This window comes from Centroberyx gerrardi, chromosome 1 (assembly GCF_048128805.1).
Source record: "Centroberyx gerrardi isolate f3 chromosome 1, fCenGer3.hap1.cur.20231027, whole genome shotgun sequence".
In the NCBI taxonomy this organism is placed as follows: domain Eukaryota; kingdom Metazoa; phylum Chordata; class Actinopteri; order Beryciformes; family Berycidae; genus Centroberyx; species Centroberyx gerrardi.
In genome coordinates this window covers 29,473,734-29,485,967 of record NC_135997.1, presented here as the reverse complement: position 1 = coordinate 29,485,967, position 12,234 = coordinate 29,473,734, and positions in this window count along the sequence as shown.

Below are 12,234 nucleotides of genomic sequence, written 5' to 3'. Positions count from 1 at the left end.
TCTCTTCTCAAAGGGAAAAAATAATACACACATGGCATCACTCACTATGTTTTCATTGCTGGTCATCATCCTCATCATCTTCATCATCATTATCACTATTTGTAATATTTACTTGTCCTTGGCTCTGAGCATCATTTGGCACAGCAGCATACTCACCATCATGGTTGCTGCTGGTGTCGGCAGAGGAGCCACAGTTTGGTTCACTGGAGCTCAGTGAGCTCGGAGGCAGCGGTAACATTGCTAGCAGCAAACACTAGCAGCAGTTGATTCTTTGATGGAAAAAGTTGTAGACAAAGCTTTTATTTTCCGCACTTTTGTTTGTCTGCGCCAATTGGGTGGCTTTGCTTCATTTTTTCTACTTGTCTTGCAGCAGCTGGTGCAGTGGAAAGGAAAATGAGCTGAAAGTCAAATAGCAATATTATGCTAGAAGGTGGAATAGCCCACTATAGCCTAACTGAATAGGGGGGATGGCCAAGACTGAAAGAATGTTTATTGTAGCAAGAGGAGATGCATTTGTCAATAAACAACCAATATCAAAAAGAATTGAACGTTTATTTGCCAATATGCAGTGCAAATGTATAAAGGCCCCTAAAAATGAGATCATGGGGCACCCTGGTGTGTGTGTGTGTGTGTGTGTGCACGCCCAAGCACATTTGCGAGTCCTGATCCCTGCAAAGCGTTTACAGGCTTACCTGGGAATGTGTTCCGTCTTCAACGATTCTATCACGATTCTACAACCGTAAGACATGAAAACATGTAGCAAAGTTCTTGCGGACATGCTTTATCAATGGATTAGCTTCTCTCTGGTGAGTAGAGAGACTGACAGTGAGAGATGGGGCCGGTAAACGGTGGTTATTGCAAGCGTTCCCCAGTCGTCTGAAACAGCAGGAATGGAAGCAATATATGCGATCAATGCACTTCCTTGAGGAAGTGATAAACAGGTGGCAAGAATCCTGCATTCTGCTCGTTCTTTATTTCTGTCCCTTTTTCACTCTTCATTTCTTGTTCAGGGGGGTTACAATGTCTCAGTGTTTAGCGCTGTGGCCTCGCAGCCAGAGGGTTGTGGGTTTGATTCCTGGTCCTTTTGGTGTGGAGTTTATGTGTTCTCCCCATGTTCTCCTGGGTTTCCTCCTGCCAGTCAGGTGGACTGGAGACTCCAAACAACCAGTGTGCATCATATCCATCATATCAGAGGTGACCGAACCAGATCCCATTTTTAATAAATATCAGATAGCAATATCAGACCCATATACTGTCAAACTAATATATCAGTATAACCCTATACAACTGCATAGGCTTTGGTTGAAGAGATTCCAAGGCAAGTGGAATGCCGAAGCCTCACGACTCACAACAGAGGCCACATAAACAGACTGACTGGAAACAGATTAAGTTCCTTTTCTGAGATTATGACAAAGAATACTTTGAAGAAGACTTTAGCCTGTTGTGAGGAGGGTAATGAGTGACCAACAGTGAAATGAAGAGTTATTGAAACTGGGATGTTACGTTGGTTGCCTGGAACAAACCCCTCTGTATCACTGTGCCACCCATTTTTTCAAAGAAGACGGTGATTCAGTGGGGCTGTTTCCAGGCAATAAACATTGGAGTTCTGTCCTCCAGTGGCCACAGCATGTTTCATAAACCATTCAAAGTTAAAGCAGGGTTAAATCTCTCTTTTCACTGACATTTAACCTCTACCTGTATGCTATACGATGCAATTTGACCTCCAATTTTGTACAGACATGCAGACACTTCTCGAAAGACAGAAAGGGTGATAAACCTTTACTTTCCATTATATGCCATGCATCATTCAACAAAACACATTTGACAGTATGTCATGGCTCAAACCGGACACAGACTTGATATTCTCTCACTACAGTAAGATACTGATGCATGTTGCTTCCTTGCAATCCCATACTCCTACATGAAGTGGCAGCCTTGAAGGAGGAAGCTTGTGGAGTGGCATCCTGGGGTCAGTCCGCTCTGAACTGCCCTCCAGTTCACACATTCCCTCTCTTTCTCTTTAATGGCCTGCTGGGAGCAGAAATTGATTTGGCCGGCTGGACGAGAGGCCTCAGAAAAGGCAGAGCAAGGCTTCACCTCAGCCGCACACACCCACTGACCTGCTGAAAATATAATCAAATATATATATACACGAATGCAGTTGGACTGGGATGGACAAATGGAAGGTTGAAAGAATGGATGAATGGCTGGATGGAATCAAGTGTCGGTATATAAATGACAAATGAACATTGGCAGCTCCAAATGGTAGCGAGAGGCAACTGTTTGGATTTTGAGGACCCAGAAATCCCAGAAAAAAAAACAGATAAAAGTCCACAACACACAGGCCTGGGCAGTCTGTGATGTTTTATACCAAAGGATTCCAAAGGGACGACATTGGGAAAAGATCTAGCGTTGGTGAGTCCAGCTTTCTCTGGACGGAGCGCTGCTCACTGCTGTTTAGAAGACACTTTTGTATTTCGCTCTTAAGATTTGACTTGTCGATTCCTGTATGGAGGAGATTTCCCGCCGGTGTCCATACCTGGCACAAGAATTGAATTTGAATCTGCTGTGTCTCAGTTACAGGGGATGGGTCGCTCTCTTGTGCTGCAGCTTCTCTTTGTGAATCGGGCTGATAAGACGGCTGGATTTTGACATAAAAATCTCGCCTAGTGCAGCTTTAAATACCCTGTATTGTTGAATGGCGTGTCGTTTTAGATGGTATGCTAATGTGCAATGTTCCATGTACATCTTTTTGTGCATCTTGTCTGGCAAATCCAACACTGTAAAAAAGGCAGCAAGCTCAATCTGTTCCAGCCCCACTTTGTGATTTAGGCTGATAAGACAGCTGGGGGTTTTACATAAAAATTCTGAGCAGTGCAGCTTTAACAGTGACAGTTAATGCGGACCCCCTTTCGAGACAAATGTGCCCAACAGAAATAACATGCGCACATTCCCACCTTTCCGATCACATGTGATGAGCGAGGAAGAAATACAGTTTGTGCTTGGAAGGTCAAAGAAAGTCGTTTTCCACCTCGGAGCAGATGTATCAAAAGCAGCTGTGTGAGGCATAACATTGTCATTCTTAATGTATCCTGTCCTCTTTCTCTTTCATTCATTCACTGCTATAATGATCATCATCTCGCACACTGCATGGGACTGGGACGGCACAGCACCCCTTAGAGATCAATGTTCCCTTTAGTGGTTGGCAGAGTCATTGAGGAGGGCTAATCAATGACCTCTACACCTCGATCAAAATTTGCCAAATGGTTTTCTGGATGTCTCAGGATGGCATAATTTTAGAGGTAATCCGTCCAACTTTTTCCCTGGTTTTTCCCCCTATCTAACACAGTGAGCATTAAAGGGATGATTTGTGGTCTGATTTCTGCCAGTCCAACACCCCGGGGAATTGGCAGTGTTGGAAAACCTGTTCCTCTCAAGTAAAGTGTGACATTTACTGAGGCTTGTTAAAAGGTGAGGTCTCTGCCTTCATGGACTGGGAAGTAATGAGTGGCTCGATGGACGAGAGAAAGGGGGAGGGAGGTAGAGAGACGGAGGGAGAAATATAAATAGACGGAGAGAGAGACAGCCGGAGAGAGAGGGAGAGAGATTTTTTCCCATCATTTCCCGGAGCAATGCTCACCAGTTTTTATTCTCTCCCTCTCCACAGACTGACGTTCATTGCCACAGGCGCTTTAGTGCAGCCAACTTAATCATATTTAGATAAGGCTTTCATTGAGAAAAAGCATTTCATTTTAATAGCTGTCTCTCTTCCCATAAAGGTGGTGTTAAATATTCCATAGGCAGCAGCCACGATGCTTTCACTGTCTTTACAACATGAAAGACATTATCCATTACTTTCCAAATTCTAAAGAAGGATTGGTAGCTTTATAGAAGAGGGAGCATATAGGAGGCAATCAATTGTGGCTTGTCAGTGCAAAAAACCAAACTGCGGAAAAGTGATGAAATGTGTTCCATGCATTAGCTTTACGGGAAAATCAATTGCAATAATAGGTTATCGGAAAAGCCTCTGTGGTGTTTTCCTCCGCCAAGACTGAGTGCAACATAGCATCATGAAAATATTATCAATATATTGACACCTATAGAAAAATGGGGAAATAAATAGGTGTCTGGTAGGTTTTTCATGGGAAAAAACCACACAGGAAATTATGTGTTTTACGTTTCCGTTTTGTCTGGAATAAACAGGAGAAGAACTGAAGCATTAGCAGTGATAGCCACCATGGCTGAACAGACAAAGAACAGAGCGCCACCTACAGAAACTCAAACTGCATCAACAGAAAATCCAAGAAAAAAGACGTCACAGTACTGGACACACTGTTTGATTGACAGGTGATCTCTGGGAAGAGCAGTGCAGAAACACCACAGCAATGAGCGCTTAGTGACAAAGATGGAGACTAAACAAAACAAACAAAAAAAGCAGGAGCTTAAGGATTACCACTTTAAATTATGTAAGCGTTGAAGCAATTAATTCTCAATAAGCAACTGTAGCTGCTGCACCTGATGTGTGTATGTCCAGTTCTTTATACTTAAGATCACATCTCACATGCAACATTATAACATTCTGCCAAACAGAAAATAATTACAACAGCATTTATCTCAGTCCTTCCGTCTCTCTCTCTCTTGGCTTCTGTCGGCTTAGCTGAGGTCACAATTTATTGATTGCCAATGAATGGATCATACCGTCGCACGTCTGAAACATCTCTGCCATCATGTCATCATCAATCACCCATCTCATCTCTATCGTGGCCCGTGGAAATTCATCAAAACGCCTTTTCCTACCGCTGGAGTCCATTCAATGAGAAATGAGTCCATCATTACATGTGGTGTAATCAATCTCACGAAGAGACTACATGGGGCTTCTCTGCTCTCCATCTCAGAACCATTCTAGATCATCATAGCTATCATTAGGGCTGCTGTGCACTAGACAGAGGGATCCATGTTACTGCCTCTGGAATAGGCTCTAGGAGGGAATAAGAGGGTTATAATGGTCTGTGGAATGGAGCCTTAATGTGTTTGACCATGGAACAACCTTGGCAGTTAAGGCTTTCCCATGCAGATGGGAAGGTTGTATGGATGTGTTCTTGGTGTATGTGTGTACTTAAGATTATTGGAGGTGGGGACAAAGAAAAGTGTTCGTATGTGTGGAGGATAGGGTTTAGAGTGGCAATATCTGAACAGTGTTAAAAGTATATTGTTACGTTGTTGGTGATCAATCACTCATCCCCCGTTCCTCAACCAAACCGTTTTAATCCGAGCCCATGAGTGATCACATGGCCGGTTCCTCTTTTTTTCTGTGTTCCTGGTTCATGGTGAACACTCATTGTAGTGGTAATGTTTAATTTGAAAGCCTGGGTATGAATTATGTATGATATGGCAGGGGTGCACTCTGCGGAGCGCTGTAGAGTAATTGCCATGACCTCCCAGTGTCCCTCACCCTCCTCCAACAACCCACCTTTTGTTCTGATTGGACGAAACAGGACTCCACCTCGCCGTCTCATTGGAAAGGATGAACATCCAACACTTTGACTTTTACTGGCATAGAGGTGACTGGGAAAATGTTTTTTATTCAGCTCCAAATGAAATAAACGAAATGTGACTGAATGTCCTCTTTTGAAATGAAAAGTGTTTGGCTGACTATAATTAGCTTTTTTGCAGAGCCATGTTATCGTAGCCAAGGCCCCGAGGCAGCGTTCGGATGTGTTCGTGCCCCCGCTCCCCAGGAGCCCATGCTGCACTTAGAGAGGTGAGGGACCCCCAACTAAAGGATTGATAGGATAATGGAGGCCTAACTCTCACTTGGCCAGGCTCAGCAGGGGGTTGAAGAGTCCATTTTGGATCGCTGCAGTGTGTGGCGCACAGAGCCCATGTTAACTGGGCAGCTCACCACACTTGACAGCTCCACTATGGATGTGAGCTGGCCTCCAGGGTTGTTTTGTTTGACTGCTAATCAGCTTACTTCTTCCAAATCCTAGCACTGACCAGTCACTGGAACAACCTTCCCCCGAAAAAGTGGTGTGCAAACAATGTAAAGACGTACCAACCTTTCCAGTGTTACATACTCATCCAATTAGTTTGTTTTGAGCCTCAGTATAATGTGCGTCAGTCATGAACTGCCTCATGGAACCATTTTCTCCAGTCACTCAAAATGGATATATACTGGGACCCAAATGTAATTTACTCCTTGTTTCTGCCTCATATGCTCTTTGTCTTTCACTGTCAATTCCCCCCTTTTTCAGTCTCTGAGCTTTATTCCACACATCATCACGTTTCTCCCCATTTGTGTTTAGAATACCTTGTGAGGACAAAATGACACATTTGGGGCTGTCAGATAAAGCGCTGTGAGAAGGTGTGCAGCGTCTATTGATTATGTCTCAAACAACTTCGGTCACACAACTCTGGATCAGTGTTAGTGTGCGTGTGTGCATGCATGTGGTATGAGTCTGTGAGACTGTGCGTTCACACTGCGAGCAGCTTGGTTGATGTGTCGGAACTATTGTTCATGAACTTAAATCACATTGGTAAAGAAACAAGGAAGCGCAGAAATCTGATTGGCTGTTGACAGCTGATTACGTGAAAAGTTCAACTGTGGCCAATGTTTTTCTGTTGACCGTTCACACATATGCTCAGTTTCCCTGGTCGCTCATGTTGCTGGCAGTGTGAAGATACAGTTTGTCTATGTGCAAACATGCATGTGCAATCTGAGCAAGTATATGTATATTCCCGTGCCTTTTGTGTGTGCAAGCATTTGTGTACTCGTGTACAGTTGCCAATGTGTACATTTGTGTGTATTTGTGTACGGTTGCCAATGAGTGTGTGCTGTATCCCTGAAGCTTGGCACAGATTCCCGCCTCCCTGTTCCCTATCCTTGGCATCTGCTGTCGGACAGCCGTTTACATCAGCCAGCTTGTCCTGCGAGGCTCAGGTCTCTGTCTGTCTGCTCTGCTTGTCCAAACAACAGTACAGTCACAGGCCCTTGGCATTGATATCCACAACATTGTCAACATTGTGTCATTCAAATTCAGGACCTCTCTGGAAAAGGGTCTGATTATTTTTTTCGAGGCAAATTCAGGTCAGGCAGTCAGTCAGTCAGTCAGGTAACGCTTAGTGAGATGTCTCTTCGTCAGATGGCCTCTGGAGGGCGTCTTTGACTAAGAGATGGCCTCTCGCCTATGGGCTAAATGCCACATTGAGTCCCATACTGATAATGCCGTATTGGATCCTACACATTGAGCCCCACTCTCTGCTGTTAATTTACATACATACTCGTCTTCCGTTGCACTAAAAACTTTAACGTTAGTAACGTTGTTACCTGTGGTATCTTAGTGACGTTAGTGGCATTATTTCACAGATAACTGTGTCGCAATGCATTGAATTGAATTGAATTGAACACAGGTACCTTGTTTTAGCATAAATCAACGCATGTTAGTGCAACTGCAATATGGAACTTTTTTTCTTGGCTTTTTTGAAGGGGTATTAAAGGAATAGTTCACTCAAGAATAAAATAATTTGTTATTATCTACTCACCCTCATGTCAGCTGAAACACCGGTGAAGTTTGTATGTCCACATAACACACAGCTATTTAGCTAGCCTTCTCCAAAACAACTGAAGTGGCTTGGGATTGGTTATTTAAGAGTTCCAAAAAGGACAAAAATGACCATAAAATTACAAACAGCTCATGCAATAAAATGTTCTGAAGCCAAACGATTGCACTGCAAGTCCAAAAGACCTACATTTACACCAGTATTTAGCACATCTTCACTAAAACCATTATTTTGACGTGACCTTTCTTTTCCCCATTTCCGTGTTTACACTCTCAACCAGCATCGCTCCCTACGCTGGACCCGCCTGCATCTGTGAGGCATGGAAATATACTATTTATCCAGCTTCTCAAGCAGTGGCATGAGCAAATCCCATTCCGTGAAGCAAAGGCTCTCTTGTTCTGTTGGCATTGCCTCTTCTCTATTGTGTTATGTGGACACACAAACTTCACTAGTGTTTCAACTGATATGAGGGTGAGAATATAATGACAAGATTTTCATTTTTGGGTGAACTATTTCTTTACATAATTTACTTTTATTGACTGCTATTGGTAACAAAGGAATTGCAACAACAGCATGACATGGACTGAAATTGTAATATTTGTTGCACAACACACAATTATTATGCATTTGTTTTCCTTTGCCCCTATGAGACACTCACCAGTGGGGACAGAGTTCTGGGTCAGGAAAAAATAATGTCTCTGGAGCAGGTAGAGGATTTTGCTCAAGGACACTTCAACAGGAATAGGTACTAGCTGTGAATTCCACATGATGACCACACTAGGCAGCAGGTCAACCTGTGCCCTGTAATTCCATATTATAAAATGTTTATACCGTATATGTTCTACAGCACCCTCGCAAACCATCTACTGTAATTCAGAATAAGTAGGCATCTGCATGGAATCAAAGTGAGAAGTCAGAAGCCGTGTCATGGCTTGGCAGCATGCAGACAGGAATTATAACAGACCATAGCACATTCCTTGAGAACTTAGAGATTCAATAGCAACAAGATCAGCATGATTTGTTGTCCTGGAACATGCTCGTCTGGCCACCATGTCATATTTGTGGCAATTCATTATAATATGACAGCTACGCTCAGAAATAAAAGACAACCCAGTCTTTGATTTAGAGGGAAGAAAACACTTTACAAACATTGAGTTTCTTCGAAAAAATACTGCTGGCCTGCCTCCATACAGCTCTTTGAAGGTCCAAGGATTAATACCATATGTCACCATATGTTACTGTATTCTCCATGGCTGGCTGTAATGACTAACCCATAAAAATGTCTATTTTATGACAGGGAGATATTGTGGTTGGATAATGCCATGGCTCAACAGTCTCTTAGGCTAAAGGATAGAGATTAGCCGATAATCTCACTCACACTAGTGACTGATGATCTGTTCTGATTGGGAATGCTGATATTGAACACCAGTGGTTTCAAAGAATGAGTGTGGACCCAAAGTTTTATTATAAGATTGTCACAACCTTCCAATTTATTTTAGGAAAAAAAAAAAAAAAATACAAAAAAACAATGCTACTGGCTAGGTTATGTTGTTTTACCTTTTCAAGACCATGCAATGTAAGGTAATGTGAATTCAATACAGTCTGCAAGTACCTTAAAATAGGAGCAATTAATCAGCATCTCAGCCCTTCTTTCATGCATTTGCAAGCAGTAAACATCTCCAGATGGCTGAGACCATTAAAGAAATATTCAGAAATCATTGAGGCTCATGCTTTTGCAACTACAACAAAATGCTGTTATGGCAGATTTACTATATTGAGGAAATGTAATATGGACGCATGTAATGTATATGTCAGACATATCAGACTGTACCACTGGTTTTCAAACTTTATTTAAAAAAAAAAAACCTTAGCTTGTGGGAAAATATGGGCCATATCTGGCACTGATGTGTTTTATGTAACTGATGATCAGACAGGCTTTGATGGCTGAGCTGCCTTAAACACCAAGGAATTGCAGTAGAGATCTGGACGCAGGTGTTCCCGATGCATTGTGTAACATTCTCTCACATCTAGCTCAGAAAATTGGTATAAATGAGAGGCAGCATTATTTCAGGGGTGATCTTTTCATTCATTTCACTCACTATTTTTACATTCCTTCTACACTCTCTTCATCTCTCTGTCTGTCCCTTCATCCTCCCTCCTTCCTTCCTGCAGTCTCATATATCTAAAGTCTGTGCTCCACTGGGCAGGCCGATAAAGAAGAGAAAAGGGTCTGGCTGTCTGCTCGCGGATCCTCTATGAACCCTGGGTAATAAAGGCCAGCATCACTTTGTGAGAACAGCTGGACTCTCTGAGATTACATCAAATTATGGCACGGCGGCTTCTACTGGCACCTACACTGGCTCCAGATTAGTTGTACGTTTCTCCATCGAACTTTTGGGATAAGATTCCAGGAACAAAAGCTGATCCTGAACCAGTGCCTTGGAGTAAGTGTAAGTAGTCAGTTCTCCTCAATGACTGAATAACAGTGGAGATGCATTTCAAAGTTTGTGCACAGGAACCCGCTGGATTCCTGAAGATAATACATATCAACAAACTTGAATATTCAGCTCCTTGGCTGGAAAATATCTTGATGAAATATGTCTGTTTGTGCAAAATTTGTCATGTGTAGAAAATATTCATAAACACGTCAGATACCATTTCCAAGAAACTTCTTAGATCCAACGAGAGAATGTGAATTGAGAGAGGTGAGAGGAGGTCTCAAACTGTTATTTCTCTGATTTCCCCCCGTCTATCTGCAGCTGAAAGATTCCATGTGGCATCCATTAGTCATGTCACAAGCTGGCAGATAAAAAAGGAGAGAAGTGTGGGCAGAAGAGAGAGGGAAATCAGAGAGGGAGGGAGGGAGGGAGAGAGAGAGAGAGAGAGAGAGAGAGAGAGAAAGAAAGCTCACATGATAGTAAATCTCAGAAACGTGCAATTTGAGAAAGAGGGAAATGACTCTCATACACCCACTCTCAGAAATCTTCCCCTCATCAAATTGCATCTGGGTTTGCCGAGCTCTAAACAGAAATTGGTTTTCTGCCTTGGGAGTGATAGTGTCACTGCTGGGGCTCATCCTGGTTGATCACATGATGAGGCTGAAATTGAAGGGTTGCCGAGGTTCATTTCGGTCAACAGGCATTCCAACGATCATCCATTTGCTCAAAGCAGTGACTCCAGCAGCTTCAAGACTGAATTTTGAAAGTCCTGGTCTTATCTCAGTCTTGGACCTAATTTGTCTCGGTCTTGGTCTTCTTTTGAATATTTGTATGTAAGGTCTTGCATTTTTGGCATAGGCCAAATGTATGGACACCTACAGTGATTTAATCTTACGTTTAACACATACAGTAACAGCGCTATGGTAGTGATTTTGAAAGGTTTGCACATGGTATTGGTCTTGAATGAGTGTCACTTGTTCCAGGATTTGGTCTTGACACCTCTTAGTCTTGGTCTGAATGAGAACAAGGGAGAAAGCAGAGAGAAAGAAAGGGAAAGAGATAATGTAACCATAAAAATAAATAACTATGAATTGCTGGATTTTAAAATGACAGTGTGCAATGACAGTATCAGACTGTGTTCAAATAGCAGACTATTGAAATGTGTTTCATTAAACACTTTTTTTGCAAAACTGCCTACAGTATGTCTCTTCAAAACTAAACACTTTTGAGTGTGTAGTACGACCACCTAGTGGTGGATGTGCTGATACTTGTTTGTTCCTTTGAGTTTTGCCTTTTAGTCTGTTTCAGACTGTTGCTAAAGCATAACTCTCAGTTGCTTCACTACAGAGCTCCTAATGTCTTGCTTGCCCTCCAATAATGGGCCAATGGACATTCCAAAAATCAACCCCAAAGCATCCACAATCTGTTTATAAAGTGTTGAACAAGCCCATTACCAGAGAAGAAGGAAACAAAATGGAAAAGATGGCTGTGGAAAGACTCTCGGAAAGAACCTGGACAGCTTCAGATCCAAAGACCCTATTTACTATTTCTCTGCTCCATTGTCAGAGACCTTTCCCTCATGGATCCAGACTCTGGTGCAGCGGTTCTTCAACAGATTGCAACCTTCACTAACAAAGCCATTGGAGGCCAGCCATCATGTCTCACCACTTTAAAAAGTTCTTGAGAAGGGAAATGCTCATTCCCCTGACCCTGGATAAGCGGGTAAAGACAATGAATGAATGAAATGGTGGGTTATTCTCAAAATCATAAAACTAAAATTTTTCCAAACATGTAAAAAACGGTGGAAATCCAGTAAAAGCTTGCTTGTGGTAAATGCATACAAAGATATAACATGACAAGTCAACAGCCACCTAATGGCTCATCATCTTTTCTCATAGAGCCTCGGGAAATGTAAATCTGCAAGCTGGTGAGTTTGTCTTGTCATTCAAATGACTCTTGAAGCATGCAGTTTTGTGTAACTTTTGGCAAGTTTGCCGTGTAAAATGGTAATTACGTTAGCATCGCTGTAACATTGTCGGTTACATCAAGCTAATTGTGCCATCGTGAACGACAGCTTACTGAATGGAAATGATTCAGAGCTGTTTAAGTCTATTCTATGTGTAGACGACACAACATTCAGCAATACATACAAGATACCTATGGATGTTTTACAAAATGACTAAGGACAGAATACATTGCATCATTCAGAGCAAGCCACACATTCAAACACAATATA